General features: G+C 42.8%; 1 protein-coding gene across 4 annotated transcripts in view; it reads right to left on the bottom strand.

Moving 5' to 3' along the window:
* Positions 1–5,709, bottom strand: part of Pak3 (p21 (RAC1) activated kinase 3) — a 267,447-nt gene extending 261,738 nt beyond the window's left edge. For 2 of the 4 annotated variants that reach the window (XM_031368874.1, XM_031368887.1), the window contains exon 1: positions 5,336–5,635. The gene's annotated coding sequence lies outside the window, so the exon portion shown is untranslated. Of the gene's footprint in view, positions 1–5,335 lie in introns of all 4 variants that reach the window. The other 2 variants (XM_031368898.1, XM_031368893.1) reach the window with 2 other exon arrangements.
* Positions 5,710–7,043: the final 1,334 nt, after the last annotated feature.

Genomic DNA, 7,043 nt, shown 5'->3' with positions numbered 1-7,043 from the left:
GGCCTTGAACTCAGAAATCCACCTGCCTCTGCCTCCCAAGTGCTGGGATTAAAGGCATGAGCCACCACACCTGGCCTCATGATCTTAAGTATTATTGCTACATGTATACACACATATGTATACACACCTGTATATATATATATATACACACACACATATACATCCCAGGGTATTTATATTTGTATGTACATGTGTTCAGGGATAACTACTTGGGATAGGATAACCTATGTAGAAGCTCATCCTCAGGGTAAACTGATCCTACATCTCTCAGCAGCAATTGACCACCTACAGGTATTTCCACAAAGAGTGGGACACTGTAGATGTTTTCCTGTCCATATTAGTATTTCAATTGGTAATGTCATTTTGCTGGGCTTATTCAGGTAACTATACTGTAGAAATTTCATGAATACATTTTTTCTCTCAACTCTTGAGGGATATTTGGGTGTCCTGGAACTCTGGTCCTTACAGTCCTTTTGTCCCTGCTTCTGGAGGGGAGGGGGCATCTGCCATAGGTTCTCAGTGGATGCTTTAAAAATTTCCCAGTTTCTAGAGCTTGGTAGTTACTAGATTTTTGTAAGACAACAATCCCTATGAAGTTTAATGAATACACAATTCTCACACTTTAGTTGGCTGCTTGGCTTGGTGAGTCAGAAGTAGTGGAGAGACAGAACAAAGTCTTGTTCTGGGGTGGGGGTTCATTAGATGCCTATCCCTCTGTTAATTCTGCTTTATGAGAACCCCCACCAAGCTTAGACCTAGATGAAATTCTCAAGTTTCATTGAACAAATCAACCCAAACTCTCCTGAAGCACAGAAAATGGCAGTACAGTAGGCTGGCAGGATAGTTCATCCTCAACCAGTAAAGGCATTTGCCTGACAATACGAGTTCAATCTCAAGAACCCACAATGTAGAAGGAGAGAACCATTCCCTGCAAGTTGGTATGTGACCTCCACATGTGTGCCCACCCCTACCCCAAATGGTAAACTGGTTTTTAAAAATCTATTAGGATGGCTTCTATCACTTGGTAGCTATGTGACTTGTCCTCTTTTCACCATCCAAACATAAACCTTCCCCAGTTCTTCCATTCCATGACTCTCTCCTCCTTGTCTAGCATCTTCACTGTGAATCCCAGAACACTGGATAGATAGACTCAATTTCCGCTATCCCACTGTCCTCAAGTCAAAAAGACTTCTTTTATGTATGGCTAACAGAAACCTTTCCTAGTGCAACTGCAGCTTGTTGCTTTCATGTGTGAAGAACTAACTCATCATTGCACAGAGGACTCTAAAATCAATATGTCCAACACCTGCCAATCAGGTTCAGTCTCAAGCTGAATTTGCTATGGTGATTAGCTATTTATTCTCAAGAGGTCCATTTTCCATCGAAGGACATTTGTAAAGAAAAGAATTTACAACATCAAGATTACCAGAAAAGCTCAGTGCTCATGGAAATACTATTTTATTTGTATTTAAATTACCTTAAATAGGGCCTCCATCTTGACAAAATGGACTCCTGAAATAGATATTTAAGAGGTCTGTCTTAAAAACAGGAGTCTAGCCCTGAATGGAAACTTGAGTCACTGGAGAGGAGCCCTGCAGCCATGAGCTCTCAGAAATGACCCTTCAGAACTGTTTCTGAAAGATAATTAGTGTGAAGAATAAAAGCAACTTTCCATCCAAATGTAATTCCCACCTCCAGTGTTCTCTGGTCAGCAGGGTGTGCTCAGATTGATGAGTTCTGCTGAATCTGTACTGATGGCAACTGCAGATCAGGAAATTAAAGGGCACAGTGAAATTTCCAGGATGTGAAAGGAAATAAGCTTAGAGAACTGACTCACCGAGGTTGAATGAGGATAGGTCCTCATAATCAAAGCACAGCAGAGAACTGAGGTCAGCTACCCCAAATGCAAAAGGTAAAAAGGATTTGGGCCTGAATAATCAGAAATTATTGCCTTACTTCTTCATTTCTCCTTCATAATAACCTTGAGTTCATATGCAGCCTTTCTTCTAAGGAGCTCAAAATACTTTGCAAAGGATATTATCTTAGTTGTCATCACACCATCACAGTCAGTGAGCATGATGATTATTATCAGCTTCATTTTACAGAAGGAGGAGGGAAGAAAGTCTAAGTGATACTGGTGAAGCCAGTCAGCTAGCTCATCTTTCATCCAAGTTTACTCAACAAGGTACCAACTGCCTCTGAACTCAGCAGAAGATTCTATTTGACCAGAATAGTCCTCAAATACTCTTAAGACCAACCACTCAAGTGGTAGGTCTGGCTTTATAGGCAAACATATACTCTTTATTCTGGAGAGTCACAATATGCAGTAACCCAGTAGAGTCTTTTAGAACCTCTGGAATTAACAACATATGCTCTTTAAGTAAGAATTTCCCTTAAGTTGACTACAAAACTCTCACTCTTCTCTCTTTCTCCTGCCCTCTCACTCTATCTGACCTATGGACACTCTGTCTTGTTTGGAACCCACATGGAGAAGTGTTGGTCAAGGACTGGGTTGATCTGACTATTAGCACAGCAGGCATATCAGCTCCATTCCAATCCAAGCTAATGAGGCACTGGAGTATGTTCTTCTCTTTGTAGAGATACCATCTGATCCATTCTGGTATCCACAGCTAATAAGCAAAGAACCTCAATTGTGACCAAAGGACCCCAGGCCACCCTTTTGTACTGCAGAGCATTGGCCAAATGACCTAAGAAGCTGATTCTACTCCCATCTACTTCTGCTTATATTTCTTTCAAAGAGAGCTTAGGGCTACAGGATGCTTCATTTAAGGGAGGATGTGTTCTTGGTGCCAAGCCATATCATCAGAGTTCATACTCCACACCAGCATAATCGTGGACCATCAGGTACTTTGAGTGGAAATCATCAACCTCCAGGCTTAATTTTAGTACTGTTCATCAACCTATTCAATCAGCACCAGCACAGTAAAACCGAAAACTCCAAATGAGCTTCTGGTGTATCTTAATTGCATGAGTATTAGAATAGTCATTATATAGCCATTTCAAAACCAATATAGAACACAGAAATCTCGTGCTACCGTTAATTACCAGTGACACTACTAAAAGTACCTAAAATGTAAAAGTCCCTGAAGATTCTGCCCTGATTAATTTCATACGAGCCAAATGACAAAAAGATCACAGCTAATGGATTTGATATTTATTGCTATCATTTTCATATTTTCCTTCAGTGTTTATTAAACATTCACAGCATGAGGGGAAATTCCTGCATGGAAATTGGTAACTTGTTGCATAAAAAATCAAGTTAATATAGATATACCTGTCCTTATCCACTGACTATGTGAAAAAAAAAAAAACTGTGGAAATGCAATGTTGGTAAAAGCAAGTTCACTATAAAGATCCGAGAGGGACTGCTATTTATTTTTAAGAGTAGTCGGTTGTGAGCCCTTTTGTAAAGCAACCAATTCTGCTACCTGAATGTGTTCCATTAAGTTCATTTGCATTGCAAAGCTACATTCACATATATCAGATTTGCTTAAAGCAATATACACTTAGGTTAATAAATGAGGCAGACGCGCCTTAAGATGGGGGTGCATCGATCTGCAATACTGGCTCTTTTCAGATTCACCCTGAATCATCATTCTAATCCATGGAGACTCATTCTGGACTTGCAGAGAATTTGACAGTCATACTTCAGACTCCCTGCAGTTTTACTTAACTATAACCTCTCTGCCTTTGCACATGCTGCTTCTTGAGCATAAGATGCCATTCTCCACTTAGCCACCTGGTGAATTAATTCTGCAAGACTTGCTTGACTCAAATGTCACTTTCCCAGTGATGCCTGCCTTGATCAGAACCCCCACCCCCAAGCGGGCACCCCCCCTTCCTCTGTGCTTTCACTGTACTCTGCCCATCCCTTGTCATACAGTTTCCAAGCTCTCGCTTGCATAACAGCCTGCACTTCTTGAGAACTGATCTGATGTTTTATTCATTTCCATATTTCCAGTACCTAACATCACTACTGACACATGGCAGGTATGCAATAAATGTTGGGTCCTTTGATCGCAATCTTTAACTGCTTATCTGGGGGACTCGAAAAGCAATGCCCTACCAGGAGCACAAATAGAAATGTTCAAGGAATGTTAAGGAGTTTTGTTCATTTTTACCGATCTTTCTTTGATTAAAAACAAAATGGCTACACACTTTATCTTGTGTTACAAGAAAACAGAAACAACCCTGTAGAAAAAAATTGCGATTCATTAAAAAATGCACTTGATTTGTTCACTTTTCTCTAAGCATGCAACTTTCGTACTAGCACAACACAAACTTCCTTGCAGTAAAGACATGAGGATCCACTAATTACAGGAGGTAGGGGAGGCACTCAGGGTTCACTGTTAGGAACATTGGAATCTCATTGGCTGAGAGACGAAAACCTGCTTAAGAAAGTTCCGAATCTTCTATGAGTAGGGTGTGAGAATACAGTCAAAATGTCCACCAGTGTTTGATCAACCTAGGTGAAAATTTCTCATGCAGAATGTACTAAGTAACTGGACCAGCGGGGGGGGTGGGGGATTTCCATCACTTTGAAGTCATCATCACCCTTTCCAATGTGGGCAAAACAGGTTGGACCTGATCAGCCTGCCTGCATGTTGCTGCAGTCTGGTTTGGCATGGGATGAGACCCAAGGACATGAAATGCCAAGAGTAGCCCAGCCCCATGGCGCAGAACACACAGGGACGCATAGTGAGAGAGAGAGTGAGAGTCAAATGCACCAGTCCAACTCGCACAAAATTCCACACAGAATCTACACCACGTCCCTGGCACACAGTACTGCATTCCTGTACGCCCGGTCACATACAGGGAGTGCCCCCTCACATTCTCTTACTTCCCTAGTGTGCAGAGGCCCACACCCCACACCATTAGCAGACAGCAGCCTAGCCAGGATCTAGAAGCTGCTAAGGACTGGTTTTGTCCTGTGTAACAAAGCCCCAGGCCCCCAGGTGCCCGGCTGGATCCACTCCATCTATCTCTCCCCGCCCCCATCCCTCAGCTACCAGAACAAGGGAAAGCACAGCTTTGGGGAAGTGGATGCTGGAAGTGGGGGGCTCAAAGAAAGAGCTTTAGGGATGGGCGGGAGCAGAAGTCCGAGTAGCTTCAGTGCTCTCTCGCCATGAACCAAGGAGAGAAGAAATGGCAAAGGGACAGAGGTGCCTCTGCACTATCTTCCCCAATCTATTCATACAGAAACACAGAAAACGGGGAAACAATCCCCCCTTCTCTCTGCCCGGAGCTCCTCCCAGTGGCTCTGGGGAGCCACCGGTGTTCCAGCAACCCTCAACAAAGCGCCCCCAGCACAGACCTGTTTCAACCTCTTCGTGGCAGGAGAGAAGGAAAGCTGCTGCCGAGGGTTCTGCCTTTAGCTGCCGGGCAGGAGGAGCCGGGGATGCGGGGAGGAGGAGCAGGAATTGGCGAGGAAGAAGGATGAGAGGGGATAGGCGATCACAGCAGCAGCAGTGGTAGGAGGAGGAGGACGACGAGAAGGAGGAGGCTGCTTCAGTGGCAGCTGCTGAGGATGCTCTGGCTAGAGGCAGGGCTGGGTGTGGGGGGTGTGGGCTCACGTGCACCCCATGGCCCAGGGATGCGCGTGTGCGTCTGTGTGTGTGAGAGCATCTGGGTGTATTTTGACTGTGACTTTTCCAATTCCGACCTAGTCTGGAACTTGCGGTTCCTGCAACTAGGCGGAAGTGAAACCCTTTAAGTCTCCCAAGCCTGACTGTTCCGACCTGAGGGTAGAGGAAGAGAAGACATGGGGATCCCCTCTTTTAGCCTTTGCCTCCTAACACTGGTAGCTTGCATCTGCACCTGTCTCTGGAATCCCTATACCCAAAGAGAAAAGAAACTAAGGAAAGTCACTATCATGCTCACCCTGAATCCAAAAAGCTGGATGCTGTTTGGACTACTCAGAAGGCAATTCTTGTCTACACTAGGGCGACTCATAAATTGGTTGCCCAGAACTTCACATTCTACATGTTCTCCTTTCCATTGCTTCATCTCTGTGCTTGTAACCAAGGTGGCATATGATGAATCCGCTTTTTAGTTCACTCTCTTAGTTAGCTCTATGCAGGCTTCCTTGATACCTGAATGTCACAGAATCTTCATACATTTTTTTTCCCTTACAGGAGTGTGGCGCTCATTTACATAAGAGCCAAGACTAGCTTCCTGATAATGAGAGCAAAATTTATTATGAATTCAGCTTTACACCAATATGATTCTATGTGCATCTTTAAAGATTAAAACAATTGTAAAAGGCACAGCTTTTTTTTTTCTGAGATGCAATATTTGATGAACTCTTTGGTTGGAACCTTGTTTGAAAGTCACTTCTCCACTGGTTTTGAGTATTTAGCTTAATGATTTACATTCGGAGAGCACCTTGAGATTTACAAAGCACACCCTAGTCACAGTTTCCTACAGTAACATCCCTGTGACATAAGACAGTGAGGATGTCATCATTCCCATCTTACAAGCAATAAATTCAAGTTCACCAAGAATACATAGATTTATCAAACATTACATATTAATAGGTGGGATATCCAGAAACCTGCACACAGACACAGACACAGACAGGAACACACAGACACATATGAATACACATAATAAAAAAACAAATTTTTTAGAAAGAAAATTTCAAATTCATTGGTACAGCAAGGAAAGTTGACAGTACTAACTAAAATATGATCTTTGCAAAAGCATTTTCAGTTAACTTGACGCATCTAATTGTACCACACATGGTGAAGTATTCAATAGAGTTAAAGTATTTTAGGCCTCAATCTCCAACTCGCAAACAGAATTATTCCTTTGATTTTGCTAATAGTAGTAAAGCATAATTTGAAATAGAGTTGCAGAAGTACAATAGGAAGGTGATCTGCTTGCACTTTCTAAGGCAATACGTTTATAAGTGGTTTTCCCCACAAGCTAAACCTGTCTCCTCCCTAGGTCATGAAAATGAATGATTGTCTGCCACCAAAAGAGGCCATCTGTATCCTACATGGCAATCTAAGAAGTTCTAT

Source organism: Mastomys coucha, chromosome X (assembly GCF_008632895.1).
Source record: "Mastomys coucha isolate ucsf_1 chromosome X, UCSF_Mcou_1, whole genome shotgun sequence".
In the NCBI taxonomy this organism is placed as follows: domain Eukaryota; kingdom Metazoa; phylum Chordata; class Mammalia; order Rodentia; family Muridae; genus Mastomys; species Mastomys coucha.
This window is presented reverse-complemented; position numbering and strand designations above follow the sequence as displayed.